Consider the following 21,431-nt stretch of genomic DNA (forward strand, 5'->3'; position numbering starts at 1 on the left):
TAATGAGATGGGATTAATTAATGATCTCATAGTAAAGGATCCTCTAGGGAACAGTGATCATAGCATGATAGAATTTCAAGTTCAGTTTGAGAGCGAGAAACCTGAGACCCATACTAGCGTTCTGGAGTTAAACAAAGGTAACTACATAAGCATGAGGGCAGATTTGGCCCTAGTGGACTGGGCAGGAAGACTACAAGGTAGGATAGTTGATGAATAGTGGCAGATATTGAAGGATATATTTAATTCCTCCCAAGTAAAATATATCCCAATGAGGAAGAAAGATGCTAAGAGAGGGAAAAAGCATCCATGGCTAAGCAAGGAAGTTAAAGATAACTTAAAGGCAAAAACTAAGGCATATCTAATTGCAAAGGTCAGTGGCAGGCTGGAAGATTGGAAAATGTTTAAAGATCAACAAAGGGTTACTAAAAAAATAATAAAAAGAGCAAAGGTAAACTATGAAAGAAAATTAGCGCAAAATATAAAAACTGATAGCAAAAGCTTCTGTGTATAAAAGGAAACAGAGTAGCTAAAGTGAATGTTGGTCTTTTGGAGGACGAGACTGGGGAGTTAATAGTGGGGAATGCAGAAATGGCAGAGACGCTTAATCAATATTTTGCCTCAGTTTTCACAGTGGAGGACACTAGTATCACCCCAATAGTAACAGGTAGTGAAGAGCATATAGAAAAGGAGGAACTTAGAACAATCACCATCACTAGAGAAAAAGTACTGAGCAAACTATTGGGATTAAAGGGTGACAAGACCCCAGGACCTGATGGCCTGCATCCCAGGGTCTTAAAGGGAGTGGCAGCGAAGATAGTGGATGCATTGGCTATAATATTCCAAAATTCCCTGAATTCTGGAAAGGTCCCAGTGGATTGGAAAAATGCTAATATAACACCCTTATTCAAAAATGGGGAGGTGGGGGCAGAAAGTAGGAAATTATAGACCAGTTAATTTCATGTCTGTCGTTGGGAAATTGTTGGAATCCATTATTAAGGAAATAGGAATGGGGCATTTGGAAAGTCAAAATGCAATCCATCAGAGTCACCATGGTTTTATGAAGAGTAAATCGTGTTTGACTAATTTGCTAGAGTGCTTTGAAGATGTGACAAGCAAAGTGGATAATGGGGATCCTGTAGATGTAGTATATCTGGACTTCCAGAAGGCCTTTGATAAGGTGCCGCACAAAAGATTAATACACCAGATAAGATCACACGGAGTTAGGGGTAATATATTAGCTTGGATAGAGGATTGGCTAACCAACAGAAAGTAGAGAGTCAGGATAAATGGGTCTTTTTCTGGATGGAAAGCTGTAACTAGTGGGGTTCCACTGGGTTCAATCCTTGGGCCCCAACTATTTACAATCTATATTAATGACTTGGATTCAGGGATAGAAGGTACTATAGTTAAATTTGCAGGTGATACCAAAATAGGTGGGAAAGTAAGTTGCAAGGAAGAAATAAGAAATTTACAAATGGATATGGACAGGTTAGGTGAATGGGCCAAAATTTGGCAGGTGGAGTTTAACGTGGAGAAGTGTGAGGTTATCCATTTTGGTCGGAAGAATAAAAAGGTGACTTAATATTTAAATGGAGAGAAACTTCAGAATGCTTCAGTGCAGAGGGATCTGGGTGTCCTCGTGCATGAATCGCTAAAAGCTAGTATGCAGGTACAGCAGGTATTAAGGAAGGCAAATGGAATGTTGGCATTTATTGCTAAAGGAATAGAGTATAAAAATAGGGAAGTGTTGTTGTAACTTGTACAAGGCATTGGTGAGACCGCACCTGGAATACTGTGCACAGTTTTGGTCCCCTTACTTGAGGAAGGATGTAGTTGCACTGGAGGCAGTTCAGAGGAGGTTCACTAGATTGATTCCAGAGATGCAGGGCGTGTCTTATGAGGAGAGATTGAGCAGTTTAGGCCTATACTCACTACAGTTTAGAAGGATGAGAGGAAATCTAATTGAGGTATATAAGATGCTAAAGGGGATAGACAAAGTAGACGTGGAGCAGATGTTTCCCCTTCTGGGGCATTCTAGAACAAGAGGCCATAGTTTGAGGTGGTAGATTTAAATCAGAGATGAGGAGGAATTACTTTTCTCAAAGGATCGTGAATCTGTGGAATTCACAACCTCAGAGTGCAGTGGATGCCGGGACGCTGAATAAATTTAAGGAGGAGATAGACAGATTTTTAATTAGTAATGAGTTGAAATTGGAGTTGAGGCCAAAATGATATCAGCCATGATCGTATTGAATGGCAGGGCAGGCTCGAGGGGCTGAATTGCCTACTCCTGCTCCTAGTTCTTATGTTCTTATGGTAAGGTGCCACATTAATGATTATTATGGAAAATAAAAGCGCATGATCTAGTGGGTAACATATGAACCTGGATAGAAGATTTGCTGGCTGGCATAAAGTATGCGTAAATGGGTCTTTTTTGGATTGGCAGGATGTGACGAGCGGGGCTCCACTGGGGTCTGGACTGGGGCCTCAACTTTATATGATTTACATCAATGGCTTAGATGAGGGGAGTGAAGACATGGTTGCTAAATTTGCAGATGACACAAAGATAGGTAGGAAAGTAAGTTGTGAAGAGGACATGAGGAGGTTGCAGATGGATATAGATAGGTTGAGTGAGTGGACAAAAATCTGGCAAATGGCAGGAAGAACATAAAAACAGAGTGTTACTTAAATGGAGAATGGCTGCATAATTCTGAGCTGCAGAGGGATCTAGGTGTTCTACTGCATGAGTCACAAAAAGTTAGCATACAGCTGCAGCAAATAATTAAGAAGGCTAATGGAATTCTATCCTTTATTATGAGAGGGATTGAACATAAAAGTAAGGGTGTTAAACTTCAGTAATGCAGCGCATTGGTAAGACCGCACCTCGAATACTGTGTGCAGTTTTGGTCTCCATATTTAAGGAGGGATGTAAATGCATTTGAGGCGGTTCAAATGAGGTTAAGTAGATTGATACCTGGAATGAGTGGGCTGTGTTATGAGGAAAGGCTGGACAGACTGGGCTTGTTTCCACTGGAGTTGAGAAGAGTGACGGTGATTTGATTGAAGTATACAAGATCCTGAACAACCTTGACAAGGTGGACTTCAAAAGGATATTTCCCCTTGTTGGTGATTCCAGAACTAGGGGGCACTGTTTTAAAATTAGGGGGTCGCCCTTTTCGGACAGAGATAAGGAGAAATTTTTTCTCTCAGAGGGTTGTACGACTTTGGAACTCTCTGCCTCAGAAGGCGGTGGAGGCGCAATCGTTGAATATTTTTAAGACAGAGGTAGATAGATTCTTGTTAGGCAAGGGAATCAAAGTTTATTGGGGTTAGATGGAAATGTGGAAATCAAAACACAAGAAGATCAGCTATGATCTTACTGAATGGCGGAGCAGGCTCATGGGGCTGAATGGTCTACCACTGTTCCTACTTCTTATGTTCTTATGATGTCACAGACACGAACACAGAACATCTGGGTCTGTGCAAACCAGTGATCACCACACATTATGAAGGCTGGGAGGGTCCATGAGAGGGTGTAGAGGAGATTTACCACAATGGGTCTGGGGATGAGGGGTTTTAGTTACAAGGTTAGGTTGGGGTTGTTCTCCTTGGAACAAAGGAGAGCGAGGAGAGATGTAATAGATATGTAGAAGATTATGATAGGTTTAGATAAGGTAGGTAAAGAAAAGCAGTTCCTATCAACTGATTGTAAAAGGGTTATGGGACAGAGATTTCAGATTTTGGGCAACACGTATGGAGGGATGCGAGGAAGAATATGACCTGGAACTCAATGCTAACACTCAGAGACCAATAATATCCAGGTCCTGAATTTCTATCTTGGACTGACAGTGACAGGTTTGGGAAACAGTTTGTACAGAGCATTAGAAAAGGAGGATCCAGGTCATGATGAATCGAGTGACTCTGTCAGATCTTAATGTGATGCTTGGCCTGACTTTCCCGTCTGTAAATCCTCCTCTTCTAACCCCCTGTAAAAGGAGTTTCCAAAATCCAACCCTGTCAGCCCAGGACAGATATTGAGAAGAGGCATTGGTTTGAGTTTGCTGTGTGTAAATCCTCCCCTTCTAACCCCCTGTAAATAGAGTTTCCAAAATCTATCCCTGTCAGTCCAGGATAGAAATCCACAACATTCTCTCCTCCTGCTACCTGGACCAGGATGACCGCGCATGCGCCCTGCTGCACATTGCCCCCTATAAAGATGGCGGCCGTTACCCTGGGCCTGGCGAAGGGAGAAATCCAGAATTTTTCGGCCCGTTCTCTGCTAACACAAGACCGGTACCTTGTTATTTGGGGTCTGCGGCCTGCACTGTGTCTTTATGAAGCTTTCCTGCCCATTCCGCTGGCTCCATTCCTCCTCACACACCCACTAACTCTGTTACTCTGCTCCGCTCGATTTTCTCTCAACCGCTCTGAGCAGTTCGGTCACAGACCAGTACTGCGCATGCTCATGAAACAGACGCAATGCGCATGCTCCAAACATACTCTACAATGCGCACGCGCACAGAACTGTTGTCATGAAGATAGGGCACATTCTGCTCCCCTTTGAATGCTGGGTACCCCCGCCGCCATTGAAAGCTCGTATTTTTTGAACAAAAAATTATTATTTGTGATCCGATGACGATTGGAGTCACAGGGCCAAGATATAACATTATTAAGCCAATTGATATGACAAACAAAGTGCACAGGTCCTCCACCATAGTTCTGTCCCGGGTATAAATAACAGAAGAACAAACCCTTACATTTTGATGTGAACTCACTAGAGTCTCAGCAGGCAGTGTGAGCAAGTGATTTTCCTTCCGATACACAGAACATCTAAGTTCCATCTTGTCAGCAAACGTTAAACGATCATTTTACAGTGTAATTTCACCCATAACTTTTGAGCTAACACTGGGATCTCAACCCCTTCTGATAACAACTTCTACATTCTGAACCATCTACAGTTATCGAAAAGCAGGTGCTGTAAATCTGAAATGAAAATGGAAAATGCTGGAATTTTCAGCAGATCTGGTAGTTTCTGTAGAGAGAGGAACATAGTTCACATTTCAGGGCTATGACTTTCCATCAGAACTGCATTGCATCAGTGCACAGACCTGAAAACTTAACTCCGTTTCTCAATCTACAGATGCTCCTCAAGTGCTGAGCATTTACAACACGTTCTGCATTATCTCTGGTGAATGAAATTGCTCCTGATTTACACATTCGATTTATTAGTGACTAATTTATATTTATTCTCGTCCATTCACAAATGGAATCATCTTCCACTTGTCTACACTGTCAAACCATTTGTTTACCTTAAAGGCCTCGGTCTGGTCATTCCTCACTCTCATTTCCAGTCAAAGCTTTTTCAACCCGTTCAAACTTTGTTGATTGATATAACTTTCCAATTCTGGCATAATTCCAGTAAATCTTTTTTACACCTTCTCCATTGCTCCTCGATCCTTCCTATAATATGGAGACAGAGCTAATCTGTGCATCAAAGTCACTATTGTCCCAACTTCCTGTATGTTGGAAGGATCACTACGGCAGTGGGAGAGAGGACTGTGGTTTCGAGCTATTATTCACCATCTTCTATTTGAGACATTCTCCGGTTAGCTAAAATAAAATGAGATTAAATGAGCCAGTCGAATGTTCTGTGACATTATGAATCATCTAGCAAGTTGTCTCTCAACCTTGCAGTGAAGTGGAGGGCGGTTTTCATTCTAAACCCGCCACTTATACCATTAAGAATACCTGTCAGGGAATGACAAGATTTCAGCACGAGGCCAGTGGAAAGTTCAGTTAACATGATTACCAAGCAGTGAGGAGGTGAATTTGCAATTCATGTGCACCTTGTTTGTGCATTTTAAAGATTAAAACTTGAATTGAATCTAGTTTTCTCCATCTTGAATATATTCAAGTTGGAAATCCAGGAATATTTGGACACTAAGGGAATCAATGGACATGGGAATTGGGTGGGAAAGTGGAGTTGAGCTGGAAGATCATTTAATGATGGAGCAGACTCAGGGGCGGTATGGTCTACCCTGCTCCTATTTCTTGTGTTCTTATGAACATCACTGTGAATCATTTCCACGCAAGTCCAGCAGATGCAGCACCCGCCCTTTCACCTCCTCCCACCCCACATCCTCGGGCCCCAAATACACTTTCCAGATGACACAGTGATTTCTTTGTACTTATTGCAAATCAGTGTCGTGTATTCACTGCTCACAATGCGCTCTCCTCGACGCTGAGGAGAGTAAATCCCATTGGGTAACTGCTTTGTGGAATATCACCTTTCAGTGTGATCCTGAGCTCCTGGTCATTTACCAGTTTAATTCTCCACCCACTCCCACCCTGACCTTGACCTCCTGCAGTGTTCCAATGAAGCTCAATGGAAGCTCAAGGAACAGCAGCTCATCTCTGATTAGACACTTTACAACCTTCCACACTCAACATTTATTTCAACAATTTCAGATCATAACCATCAATCCCATTTTTTTCAGACAGTAGGTGCTGCTAAAGGTTCTGATGTTACCATTTATCCCTCCTCTGGACCTGTCTTTTGTTTCTTTACTTGTCCCATTAGTTTATTTCATTGTCTCTTATCACCCAATGTTGCCTTGCACCATCATCCTCTTTGTCATTTAATCACTCCAACCTACCATCCTATTACAAGACCGTTTGTTCTTTCTTCCTCCCCCCACCAACTACCACGCCCCACCCCTCTCTTTTTCCTGACTCTAAACTTGTTTGTAAACAATTAAATCTCTAAATTCCTTCAGTTTGGATAAAAGGTCCATTATTAAGGAAGAAATAGCAGGACGTTTAGAAAAGATTAATGCAATAAAACAGAGTGAACGTGGGTTTGTGAAAGGGAAATCATGTTTGACAAACTTGCTCGAGTTCTTTGAGGATATAACAAGCAGATTTGATAAAGGGGAAACGGTAGATGTAGTGTATTTGGATTTCCAGAAGGCATTCAACAAGGTGCCACATAAAAGGTTATTGCACGAGCTAGGAGCGCATGGTATTGGGGATAATGTATTAGCATGGATTGAGGATTGGTTAACACACAGAAGACAGGGGGTCGAGATTAATGAGTATTTTTCAGATTGGAAAGATGCAACTAGTGGAGTGCCACAAGGATTAGTCCTAGGGCCTCAATAATTTCCTATCTATATTAATGAATTGGAGGAGGGGGCAGAGTGTAATGTATTTGCTGATGATACAAAAATAGGTGGGAGGGCATGTTGTGATGAGGACATAAGGAATCTGCAAATGGATAGAGACAGATTGAGTGAGAAGGTAAAAACTTGGCAGATTGAGTTTAATGTAGGAACGTGTGAGGTCTTGCACTTTAGTAGGAAAAATCAAAAGGCAGGCTGTTATTTAAATGGAGAGAGACTACAAAAAAGTGCAGAATCTGGGTGTACCTGTGCACGAAACACAAAAAGTTAGCATGTAGGTGCAGCAAGTTATTAAGAAGGCAAATAGAATTTTGGCCTGTATTGCTAGGAGGTGGGAGTTTAAAAATAGGGAACTCTTGTAACAACTGTACAAGTTGTTGGTGAGGCCTCACCTGGAGTATATGCACAGTTTTGGTCCCCGTAATTATGAAAAGATATACTGGCATTGGAGGCAGTTCAAAAGAGATTCATCAGTTGATTCCTGGGATGAAGGGGTTGACTTATCAAGAACGGCGAAACAGGTTAGGCCTTTATTCATTAGAATTAGAAGAATGAGGGGTGATTTTATTGAAACGTACACGATTCTGAGGGGGCTTGACAGGGTGGATGCTGAGAAGATGTTTCCACTAGTGGGGAAATCTCAAATTAGGGAACATAGTTACAGAATAAGGGGACACTCATTTAAAACTGAGATGCAAAGGAATTTCTTTTTTCAGAGGGTAGTGAATGTCTATAACTCTCTACCCCAGAGAGTTGTGGAGGCTAGATCACTGAAAGTATTTAAAGAGAAGGTAGATTGATTTTTAAAATATCGGGAAGTTGGGGGCTATGAGGGGCTGGCACGAAAGAGGAGTTGAGGCCTGGAGCAGATCAGCCATTATCTTATTGAATGGCAGGGCAGGCTAGAGGGGCCAAATGGCCGACTCCTCTTATTTCTTATGTTCTTATGAAACGTGTCTCTGGTGAAAAGGGTCGGAAATGAAAATACAAGGCACAGGTAGTATGGATAAGCCAGGTTGTAAGGCTTGTCAGCAGTTTCCCTAACAGTCTAGTGATCATTATTTGGTACTTTTACTGCTGTGGCCTGGGTTCGATTCCCGGTCAGGGAATGATGCAAGCTCGTAAAATGAGCTCGAATTATTTCCTGATTAAAATTATTAGCTCTGCCAGAATCAGTGGAGCGAGAGCTTGAGTTTTGCATCAGAGTTGGAAAATGTCATCCGTGCAAAAGGTCGAGAACAAACACAGAGATGAAGATAGGGAATGAGAGAAGGGCTGTGATAGGCTGCAAATCACAGACTATAGAGATGCTGGTGAAAGGAAAGATATAGCAGTAATCGGGGAGATTTTACTGTTTACACCGACACAAATATCTCCCAGATCTGGTTCCAAATCTCGTGTTAAATGAAAAGAAAACTTCTCGCTCAATCTTCCACTTCTTAGCTGCACCTCCTTCCAAACGTTGCAAACTCCTCTTGCATCTGTCATCCTGATATTTCTCTGTAACATTTTGATATGAAGCTGCACAACTAATGTCAATAAAGTTTGTGATGGTAAAAATGTGTTCAACCACTCAGGAACTGAAGCACATTGATACACACGCAGAAACACACACAGGCATTTACACCGAGAGTGACAGAGGGCAAACGTTTGTCTAAGGAGAGACAAACAACCTGAGAGCAAGCATTACACCAACCTGGCCCCGTTTTTGTTCCATTTCCGACTGGAAATTTTGTGAATGTTTTCATCAATGAACGGAAATAGGAAAAATCCAGAGTTTCTGGATGGATTTGATTGAATCTAACCGATAATTAACTCCTTAGACACAGAGTTAAAACCAGGAATAATGAGAAGTGGAAACCCAAATGGATTTGGACTCCATCACTTTAAGCACTCGGCCACAATGACTGACCCTATAGATAGGTTAAAGTTGTCGCTATATAAGCATAGATGGCTGCAGCAGAGAAGGAGGGCATTCGGCCCATTGTGTCTGTGCTGGATCTCTGGAAGAACAACTCAATTACTTCCACTAATGTACATTCTCACAAAATCAATTAGTATTTGTATTGCCTCTCCTCCTTCTCCCAGTTAACATGAAACCCAATACACGCCCGCAATCACTTTGAACTGGCACTTTTTCTGTTTCAATTTCAGATTTCCAGCATCTGCAGCATTTTGCTTTTCTTTCAACGTAGAGAGTTGAGAATCTGGAATTCCTTTCCAGAATGGTTTGAGATCCATGTGTGAGCTGTTGACCCATGGGTAAATTCCCACTGTGAGAAGACGAGTTGAAAGTGGGAAGGCATTCACTCAGCCATCCCATTTACTGAGACAGCAGCACAGTCACAATGGAGAGAGACCATTCAGATACTTTGCATGTGTGAAGTGAAGTGAAGTGAAATGACTCAGTCTCCGCAACTGTTAAAACACCAGCTTTAAAAGTTCAAAGGATTTGATCCACAATTAGTGCACTCTGGCAAGACACAGGTTAGATGTTTCGTATGTGGGGGGAAAAAAATCACTTGTTCACCCCAGTTTTTGAGATTCCAGTGAGTTCAGATCTTACTGTCGAGGTTTGTTCTGCTGTTAATTACACCCAGGACAGAACTACTGGAAGGTTCGTGTACTTTTGTTGCTGCATCAATTGATTTCATAATTTTCTATCTTGGCCCTATTACTCCAATCGTAATCAGATCATATAACATAATTTTCGATTGAATAATATTTTCTTTCAATGGCGGTGATCGTACCCAGGATTCGCGGCGAGACAGAATGTGCCCTATTCGCACTCAATGAGCTCCTTATGCAGACGCACAGGCGAATAGGGAATAACGCGTGCGCAGTTTAGTGTCCGACGGTGCATGCGCAGTGTGGATGCTGCAGCTGCGGGGAGGTGGTCGTATGGTCTATGCAATCGGAGGGAAATGGCCGAGTTTTGGAGGTAATGGAGGTGTCCAAGTGGGTGGGGAGGCTTCATGAACACCTAGTGGAGGCCTTAAAAGCCGAATAAGAGCCTATCGGGCTCGTGTTAGCAACGAACTGCCCGGTAACAGCTGCAGGGCGCCCGAGTTAATGCAGCAGGGCGCATGCGCGGTCATCCTAGTCCAGGTAGCAGGAGGAGAGAATTTTGTGAATTTCTATCCTGGACTGACAGGGATGGATTTTGGAAACTCCTTTTCCAGGGGGTTAGAAAGGGAGTATTTACACACAGCAAACTCAAACCAAGAGAAATGTTTGTCTCTTCTCAATTTCTATTCTTGGAATGACAGGGATGATTTTTTTTGCAGGATATTAGAAGAACAGGATTTGAAGATGGGAAACTCAAACCAAACATCAGATCAAAACCTGACAGAGTCACTCGATTCATCAGAACCTGAAAGTATGTTTGTCTGTCGAAAAATGTTCAAACATCTATTTGACTGGAAATAGGGGAGAGCAAAGTCACAGAGGGGTTTGAAAAGAAGGATGTGAATTTTAAATTTGAGTTGCTGTTTAACCAGGAGCCTGTGTAGGTCAGTGAGGACAGGATGATGGGTGACTGAATAAGATTCAGTGCAGAGGACACAGGCAGCAGAGATTTGGATAAACTCCAAGTCATCAAAGGTTGAATGTGGGAGGCCAGCCAGTCAAGTTTAGAGGCCACAAAGGAGTGGGTGAGAAACATGTGCTGAGACAGGGCCAAGTTGAGGGACGTTACTTAGATGTGTTTGGGACAGGAGGTGAGGTAATTTAAACCACACAGATTTCTCTCACCACCCGCTCGTAAACGGAAAGGTGTCTTTGATTTGCTTCCCTCTTTATAAGTATTCTTCAACCCTCTGTTTACATGTGATCTAATTTCTATTAAGAACCCCACAGCAAACTCAAGATGGGACAAACTCAAAGGGTTAGTTCATTTGCACACACCCAATGGGTGGTGATCGCAATGTAGCTACTTTGCATTCGTACAGTAAATGAGGGATTGGGAAAAGAAAGATTTGCAGGGCAGAGACTGCAGAGAAAAATGGTATTTTATGTGGGTTGCAGAGTCCAGAATCTAAGTCCAGTGAGGGATTCCTTCATGGAGGTCGGCAGGTTGAAAGCTGATGCTGTATAATTCACTTTTCTGGTGGAGTTGACTTCACGCGATGAGATAACTATGCAGAGATGAATCAGTCTTGTAGGTGAAGGCACAGATGTTCCAGCAGAAACAGTGTAGATGTGGCCAGGTATTCAGTCTGGGCAGAACAACTTTTCTGTTTGCTGCTTGTAGATGTTAAAATGGCAGACTGAGGTTTATCAGTGCAACAAGGCAATATTACTGGTTACACAAGCTGGAGGTCCATGTCCCATGACTCCCGCCAATTGATATTGTCTTCGACAAGGGATGTGTATCCCTTGCCTGGGTCCCCGAGATTGTTAAATGTATTAGTCATTAAGAATTGAAAGTAAGGTGCCGGGCCCTTTGTCTCAGCAGACAATTGGACTCCTGTTGGCCAGCCTGGGTTATGAAATGCAGATGGCCTTTGTACTGCTCTCTTTGATTTTGGCCTGCGCAGCCCACAGTGGTTCATGAATGTCACTTCAGAGATAGCGAGTTCTAAATTTCTCCAATAATGCCAGACAGCATCTTTTGTTCAGGGGTCACAGACAGCTTCAGGCATTTTAAAAGGTCTTTGTCCAGTTTTTAAAATCTTATAAATAAAACCATGACGATATGTATATCTATTTTCTAAAAAAAACATATAGTGTGAGATCTCAGTCCCCTCACAGATGGAAACCCACTCTTCTGATGGCAAAGATATGTGGTTGGAGGCACACCTTGGGGTGAAATATTTCACCATGGTTGTGAACAGTCTGGTTCAGTCTCAGACAGTTGTCAGGGAGAGGGATGGAATCCGTAGCTAGGGAGTGGAGTTTGTAGTGGGGACTGAAGACAATGGCTTCCGTTTTCCCAATATTTAAATGGAGGAAATTTCTGTTCATCCAGTACTGGATGTCAGACAAGTCAGGACAGTGTGTGACTTGGAGGGGAACTTGGAGGTGATGTTGTTCCCATATACCTGCTACCCTGGTCCTTCTAGGTGGTGGAGGTTGAGGGTTTAGGAGACTCTTTCTAGTTATAGCTATATAAAATCCCTGTCATTCATTCCTTCTGCTCCCATCTCTCTCAGCCCCCCTGCTCACATAGAACCCTGAGTAGACCCAGATTGGATAGCAGGTTCCCTCCCCTGAAGGACATTAGTGAACCAGTTGGGTTTTTCTGACAATCCAGCAGTTTTCATGGTCACTTTTTCCCAGTGCCGGCCCCACAAATTACCAGATTCATTCAGCTCAATTTCACAACCTGCCTTTGTGTTTTTGTGGGTTCTCTCTCACTCCCTTTTTTCTGTTTTTAATAAATTTCACAGGGGATTAGAAGACGAGCATTTGCAGTTTGGAAACTCAAAGCAAACATCAGCTCAGGACCTGACGGAGCCGGCCAGTTTATCTTAACCTGAATATCATCAGATCGTGAACATGGAAGGAAAAAGCACCATTCACAGTGGGGAGAAACCGTACACGTGTCCTGTGTGTGGACGAGGCTTCAGCCAATCATCTGGCCTGACAGGACATAAGTGCAGTCACAACAGAGAGAAATCATGGAAGTGTGCGGATTGTGGGAAGGGATTCTATTACCCATCAGAGCTGGAAACTCATCGACGCAGTCACACTGGGGAGAGGCCATTCAACTGCTCCCATTGTGGGAAGGGATTCACTCAGTTATCCAACCAGCTGATACACCAACGAGTTCACACTAACGAGAAACCTTTTAAATGTCCAGACTGCAGGAAGTGCTATAACAGTTCCAGTGAACTGATGTACCATCAACGTGTTCACACAGAGAAGAGGCAATTCAGGTGCTCTCAGTGCGGGAGTGGGTTCAGGTGATCATCTGACCTCACTAAACACCAGTGAATTCACACTGGGGAGAGACCGTTCACCTGCTCCGAGTGTGGGAAGGGATTCACTCAGTCATCCAGCCTGCTGACACACCAGTGAGTTCACACTGACGAGAGACCTTTTAAATGTCCAGACTGTGGGAAGGGCTGTAAAAGTTCCTGGAACCTGATGTCCCATCAATGTGTTCACACTGACGAGAGACCATTAAGGTGCTCTCACTATGAGACTGGGTTCAAACATTCTTCTGACCTCACTAAACACCAGCGCACTCACACTAGGGAGAGACCTGCTCCGTGTGTGGAAAGGGATTCACTCAGTCATCCACCCTGTTGAAACACCAGCGAGTTCACAATGACCAGAGACATTTTAATTGCCCAGAGTGTGGGGAGTGCTTTAAGGGTTCCCGGGAACTGTTTCACACCGACAAGACACCGTTCAGGTGCTCTCACTGCGGGACTGAGGTAATCATCTCAACTCACTGTTCACCAGCGAATCCACACTGGGGAGAGACTATTCACCTCATCTAAGTGTGGGAAAGGATTCACTCAGTCATCCTACCTGCTGACACAGCAGTGAGTTCACAAGTAACTGCACTGATTGGATTTTACTCACTCCCAGGACTGAATGATTTTCATTGGGATCTGTTTCTGCTGATGTTAATGAACTACAGCCCAGTTAGAGGGGTTAATATTGTGGATTAAAGTGAAGTAAATTAGCTTTCTGTTAAAGACAAGTTGTGCCCAGCCTTTTTAATATCTTTCACACAATTTACACACAAATTAAAATCAGGAGTAGGCCACTCGGCCCCTCAAACCTTCTCCGCCATTCAATAAGATCATGTTGACCTGATTGTAACCTTGAATCCCCATTCTCAGCCAGCTCAGATAATCTTTCACCCCCTTGATTATCAAGAATCAATCTACCTCTGTCTTTAAAATATTCAGTGACTCTGCTTCCACTGCCTTTTGGGGAAGAGTCCCAAAGATTCACGACCATTTGAGAGAAAAAATTCTCCTCATCTCTGCCTTAAATGGGCAGCCCTGTCTTTTTAAACAGTGACCTCTTGTTCTAGATTCTCCCACAAGAGGAAACATCCTCTCCACATCCACCCTGACACGACCCCTCAGGATCTTATATGTTTCAATCAAGTCACCTCTTACTCTTCTAAATTCCAGCAGATACAAGCCTGACCTTTCCAACATTTCCTCATAAAACAACCCAATCATTCCAGATATTAGTCCAGTGAACCTTCTCTGAACTGTATCTAATGCATTTACATCCTTCCTTAAATAAGGAGACCAATACTGTACACAGTACTCCCAATGTGATCTCACCAATGACATGTATAACTGAAGTATAACCTCCCTATTTATATTCGATTCCCCTTACAATAAACAATAACACTCTATTAGCTTTTCTAACCACTTGCTGTACCTGCACACAAACGTTTTGCAATTCCTGCTCTAGGACACCCAGATCCTCCACATCTCAGAGCTCTGCAATCTCTCACCATTTAGATAAGAAGCTTCTTTTTAATTTTTCCTGCCAAAATGGACAATTTCACATTTTCCCACATTCTCTGCCATTTGCCAGATATTTGCCCACTCACTTTACCTATCTGTATCCCTTTGTAGCCTCTTTATATCCTCTTCGCAACTTATTTTCCTCCCTAAATTTGTGTCATCAGCAAATTTAGTAACCATACCTTGGTCCCTTCATACAAGTCATTTATATAAATTGTAAAAACTTGAGGTCCCAGCACTGATCCCTGTGGCACACCACTTGTCACATCCTGCCAGCCTGAAAATGACTCATTTATGCCTATTCTGTTTCCTGCTAGCTCACCAATCTTCTATCCACGCCAATATGCTATCCCCTGCACCATGAGCTTTTACGTTCCTAAATAACCTTTGATGTGGCACCTTATCAAATATCTTCTGGAAATCTAAGTACAGCACATCCACAAGTTCCCCATTTTACACAGCACCTGATTTGTCTTTAACAAAACCATGTCGACTCTGCCAGAATACCTTGAATTTTTCTTAGTGTCCTGCTATAACATCATTAAGATTAGCATCTAACATTTTCCCTATGACAGATTTTAAACTAACTGGCTTATAGTTTTCTGATATCTGTCTCCCTCCCTTTTTGAATAAAAGAATTACATTTGTTATTTTCCAATCTCATGGAGCCTTCCCTGAATCTACAGAATCTTGGAAAATTAAAACCAACGCACCAACTACCTCACTAACCACTTCTTTAAGGACCCAAGGATGATGTCCATCGGGATGTGGGGAATTGTCAGCCTGCAGCTCCAGCAATTTTCTCAGAACCTTTTCCCAGGTGATTGTAATTATCTTGAGTTCCTCCATCCCTTCCATTTACCAATTTACAGCTATTTCTGGGATGTTACTTGAATCCTCTGAATTGAAAGGCACCCGGCTAGGATGTTAAACGGTGACGTCATGCAGCAGCACTTTGGGTCTTTGTTTTGAAGAAATGGAATTCGGCTGTTCTCATTAGGAATGCTGGAGAGAGACTGATCAAGAATGTCATCATCAAATGGCACAGCGCAGTAAGAGGACCTTCACCCACCGTTTCATTGTCATAAGCTTTTTTACAAAGAGCTTTCTAATTCGCCCTAGTTTCCTTCTCTCTCTGCAGGTCCCTGATTTTCCCCGTCTCAAGCCATTGTACAATTCCTTTTTTGAAAACTTTGAGTTAAGAAAAGCAATATTGAAAGATAATCACGAGCTTCTGCAGTGTCCAGTCTGCTAAGTTCTGCAGTTTTAACAAAGTTTCCTTGACCCAATGACATGAGGAATTGGACTGAGGATTCTTATACTGTTTCTGAACCAAAAAAAATGTACTTAATCTGTTGATTTTTGAATTAAATTTTTAAACAGTTTTTTTCTGATCAAGCATCTCATAATTTTTCTCAGTCGATACACAGATTCTAATTCCTCTTGTTGTACAACCTGTTCCAGAGGCTGCTATAGAAAAGAGGGAAAGGTTTGCTACAGCTATACAAAGCCCTGGTTAGATCACACCTGGAGGACTGTGTATAATTCTGGGAACGGCACCTTATAAAGGATTAATATTTGGCTTGAAAGTTTCAGAGGAGCTGCATTGATGAGGTTGGTGGGTTTTGGAAATTGGAAGTTGTACATCCGCAGCTTGTGGCAATATTTCACCTCACTGTTCACTTCATGTTCATGTCTGACACACTCGATGCTGTTATTGGCTGAAACTGTCTCCTAGGTTTTCACTAAACATGCTCTTATTCGGCGCTCCCGCTCCTGCTGCCCAGGTTTGACCCTCATCAGGGAATGTTGTTTTCTTGTTGCTGTGTGAACTGTCACAATGAACTGATCCTGGAGTCTCTTTGCCCTGGGATCTACAAAACCCGTCACTTCCCTTTTTCTTTCATTCTCACTCTTTCATTCCCAGTTTGAGCCGAATCTCCTTTCAGACTCTTCAACAAATCCAATTGGGCAGACAAGTGGCAGCTGAAATTTAATGTTGGGAAGTGTGAAGTGATTGATTTTGGTCGGAAGGATGAGGAGAGACAACATCAAGTAAAGTGCCAAAGCAAAGTTCTGCAGATGCTGGAAACCTGAAATAAAAACAGAAAAAGCTGAAAAAACTCAGGAAGTCTGGCAGTATCTATGGAGAGAGAAACAGAGTTAATGTTTCGAGTCCAATATGACTCTTCTTCAAAGAAGCGTCATCTCTCTTCCTTCCTCCACAAATGCTGCCAGACCTGGAAAGATTTTCCAGCATTTCCTGTTTTCAAATGAAACGTACAATTCTAAAGGGGTTTCTCTGTTACACGGCGAGTAGTTAGGATCTGGAATGCACTTCCTGAGAGTGTGGGGGAGGCAGATTCAATCGGGGATTTCAAAAGAGAATTGGAGAGAAAATGCAGATCTCCGGGGAAAAGGCGGGGGAGTGGGACCAGATGAGTTAGTTTCCAGAAGAGTAAGAGATCTCCCTTTTCAGATAGAGGTGAGGATTCTTCTCTCTCTCTCTCTCTCTGAGGGCCGTTAGTCTATGGAATTATTTTCCCCAGAAAGCAGTGGAGGCTGGATCACTGAATTTACTCAAGGCAGAATTAAATTTTTGATAGACAAGGGGGTCAAGTGTTATGGGGGTGGACAGGAAAGTGGAGTTGAGATCTCAACCAAATCAGCTGAGATGTTATTGAATGGGGGAGCAGGCTTGAAGGGCTGAATAACCTACTCCTGCTCATAAGTCCGATGTTGCTTTGAACCAGGCCAAATGGCCTCTATCTCTGGCGTAACCTTGGCTCTGATTGTATAACACTATGAAGGGCTCGAGGGGAAAATGGTCTATTCCTGCTCCTATTGCAGCCCATCTGTCTCTAATTTTAGTAAATTAGCCACACCCACAGAACCACACACACACACATGCTGACTTTACAATACCCCACCTTAATATTATGAAAAAAATATAATGGCTTCCTGACAGATGAAAGTGTTGACTATCACTCTGCAGACATATCAGCATTTCTTACAGTCTGTAATAGAAATGAATAGGTTTATTGAAGCAGATTAACATATTTATTCACCATCTCACAGAATGACTGAGAATCACCTTAAAGCTGAGGGCACCAATATTAAAATATTGAATATTAAGTCCTGAAAAAAGCCCTGAAAATGGATTTCACTATTTGGAAGGAGGTGCAGCTAAGAAATGGAAGATGTGAATGATGTTATTGATGATTGAGAGGAATGCATTGCAACTTTGGGGTTTTTGTAGGTCGATTGCCTTCTTGACTTTGAAATTCAGAACAAGCTGAGGCTCCAGTTGGAAAACAACATTTTTATCTTTGTTATTTGCCGTATGACACTTGCCACTTGCATTCCCAGCTAGTTCAGGTGGTAGAGTCTGTGACCCTTGCTTTCAGGGCAGTGAGTTCAAACCCCACGCTGGACTCCATTGATTTTTAAACTTTGCTGCTTCAATGGGTGATCCCCAGCTCTCCATTCCTCCGGCAGTGTCACTGCTCAAACTGAGTCTTTCTCCATCCCGCTTTGTTAATATCACAGCCGCTGGTTTATGACTGAAACTGCCCTTCCCTTCAGCGTGGGAGACAAGTTTGTAGGTGCGGCCTAATTTACAATGAATGATGACACTTTGAAAGTGGCAAGTTCCATTCAAGCCCCTGGACCAACAAAACAGCGCAGCCGCAATGGGACAGATTTATCTTCCTGTTGTTCAAACTGGCACAAATTTCCCTCCTGATCAATCAGTTGGAACCGCTCTTTGAAAGCAGCACGCTGGGCCGAATGGCCTCTTTATGTGCTGTAACTTTCTATAATTGTTTCATTTCCATCCCCACTGCTGCTGCCTTCACAGTCATTCTATCATCTTACAACCCATTCCAGCAAAATCCACCTTCTTCCCTTGTGTTCAGCTCTTTTGACGTCATGGGACTGAGTAAATTCAGTGAGAAGTTTCCTTGTCATTTAACACGGGATTTGGAACCAGATCTCGGAGATGTTTGTGTCGGTATCAACGGTTAAATCCGCCCCATTATCATCCATATTTTGCCTTGTACCAACCAACATGTTTATCGTTACCGCTTTGCCGCCTCTCACTGTCCTTCTCTTTCTGCCTCCGTGTTTGTTCCTGACCTATTGTACACTTGACACTTCCAGCTCTGATGCGAAACTACAATTCTCACTCCTTGCAGATTCTGGCAGAGATGTTTTCGATCAGGAAGTCATTGATGTTTGTTTTTACACGAGCAATAACTTTTCATTTCCTGAATTGGCACCTAGCGCTGGTTGTGGTGGTGAGAGAGCAGAGTCCAAACGATTGGACAACCAGGGAGCTGCTTCCGAGCATTTTAACCTGGATTACCCATGATACCCTTGCCTTTTATTTTCAATTCAGGCCTTTATCACCAGAGATAAGTTTCTTCTACAAAATGGCAGCTTGAGACAAGTGTCTTTTTCAGCCAATGAAAACAACGGTTGCTGTGAGCTGGAACATGAAATTGACAGTGAGGTGAAATAGCCCCACAAGCTGCTCATGTGTAACTTTCAATTCGGCTGGCATGTTGCTTTCAAACAGCAGTTGCGATTGGTTGATCAGGAGCGATCTCTGTGCCAGTGTCAACAGTGGGCAGTAAAATCTGTCCCATTAACTCCCAAACTTTGTCTTGCACCAATATCTCTTTTATCCGTGCTGTACAACGTATCACAGCCCTTCTCTCCTGCTTTCACACTCTCACTCTACCTCTCTGTTTGTCCTCGGCCTGTTCCACATGTGACATTTCCAGCTCTGATGTGAAACTTCTCCTCTCACTCCACTGATTCTGGTAGAGCTGTTCTGTGTTTTCTGTTTTCAATCAATAATTAAATCACGTTCGTTCGAACAATTTCACAAAACCGTCATTCTCTGACCGGAAACGAAAGTCGGCCACAGCAGTAAAACCACCGAATTCCTGACCACGAGACCATCAGTGAAGCTGTCAACAACCCTAGCGGCTACTTTGGCCTATTTTTCCATTCCAGACCATTTTCACCAGAGACAAGTTTCTCCGACAAAGGGGCGCGTTTAGGTAAAACACAAACAGCTTCTTCAGCCAATGACAACAATGATGTCATTGTAAGTTGACTGGCCGGTAAGTGCTTTGTGTAAGGCACAGTGTGTTAATAACCAGCTTAGGGCGTGGGAAGTAAGGTAGATGTATAAATAAATTAACTAAAACTTTAAAAATAAAATAAAATAATTAAAATAAACACCTGAAACATATTGCTGTGTGGTTAATAAACGTTAATAAACGTACAAATATTTAATAAACACAGTAAATTGTACCATACATAGGGATTATCTACGTTAATAAATGAAGTAATTAAATTAAGTTAACTAAATAAAATAAGTAACATTAGCAGGACGGGTGTAATTGCAGTGGTGGAATGTAGGCCCTTTTGGACACCAAGGTGATCCAGGACAAACGTGTCTGCAGAAAGTGTAAACAGCTAGAGGAATTCCGGATCAGGATTATTGATTTGGAAGCCAAACTGCAGACACTGCGCAACATAAGGGACGGGGGAAAATACTTGGGCTCTTCGTTCCAAATGTCAGTCATGCCTTTAAAAATTGAGTCATCTATTGTGGTTAGTGGTGAGGGACAGGAGGATGTGACCGTGAGTGAGGCAGGTAATGGGACCGAGCAGACAGTAGTGGAGGAGCTTCAGACGTTGCAATTGTCAAACAGGTTAGAGGTGCTCACAACCTGTTTGGGTGAAAAGGAAACATGCAAGGTGGAGGAGCAAACTAGCCATGGCACCATGGTACAGGGAGCTGTTCAACTGTGGGGAGCAAACAGGAATGTAGGGGCAGTAAGGGGCCGTATGGTGAGGGGTATTGACACTCTTCTCTGCAATGAAGAGCGAGAGTCCAGACGGCTGAGTTGCATGCCTGGTGCCAGAGTTTGGGACATTTGCTCAGGGATGGAGAGGAACTTGCATTGGGAGGGGTTGGATCCAGCTATGATGGTACATGTAGTTACTAATGACATAGACAGGACAAGGAAAGAAATTCTGCATAGTAAGTATGAAGAGATAGGCACCAAATTAAGAAGCAGAGCCTCAAAGGTAATACTCTCGAGAAAGAGAGAAGGAAATGGAGACAAATCCATCAGCTCTTTTTTAAATAATGCGGACATAGACACCATGGGTGGAAGGTCCTCTTACTGAGCTGTGCCATTTGATGATGACATTGTTGATCAGTCTGTCTCCAGCATTCCTAATGAGAACAGCCGAATTCCATTTCTTCAAAACAAAGACCCAAAGTGCTGCTGCGTGACGTCACCGTTTAACATTCCAGACAGCTCCATTGGGATCTTTACAGCGCAGGGTTTGTGCAAGGCAGTGGGGATCACGGTCACCTCATACACGAATGGTTCTCTGTTTGAAACCAGGAAGTAGCATTATCAAAATACAGAGTGGGGTAAAGTTGCATCGTTGCTGTTTTTTTGTGAAATCGTCAATGACTGTATTATCTCAAAACCATGTGACATTTATACTTCCCAGGTTTTGAATGATATTCTGAAAATGCACTGTCCTTAAGGATTGGAGAAGGATGGGGGCCGAATTGCAATAAGATAGTTCGCACATGTTTGAGGTGTTGAATGAGCTGCTGATGTGGTGTGTTATCTGATGATTCTAACATTAGATCAATTTCTCTGCCGCATGGCTGAGGTTTTCAGCCGAATTATACTTCCACAAAGCAAGGTTCAGAAGTGCACTAAGACTGCACGGTTTGACATTCTCGGTCGTTTGCAAAGAGCTG

At 42.8% G+C, this 21,431-nt stretch overlaps 1 pseudogene; it reads left to right on the plus strand.

Annotated features, from left to right (window-relative positions):
• The window catches only part of LOC144698055 (uncharacterized), a 176,866-nt pseudogene extending 162,934 nt beyond the window's left edge, over nucleotides 1–13,932 (plus strand).
• The last annotated feature ends 7,499 nt before the right edge of the window (nucleotides 13,933–21,431 follow it).

The sequence above is a fragment of the Cetorhinus maximus genome, chromosome 23 (assembly GCF_964194155.1).
Source record: "Cetorhinus maximus chromosome 23, sCetMax3.hap1.1, whole genome shotgun sequence".
Lineage (NCBI taxonomy): Eukaryota > Metazoa > Chordata > Chondrichthyes > Lamniformes > Cetorhinidae > Cetorhinus > Cetorhinus maximus.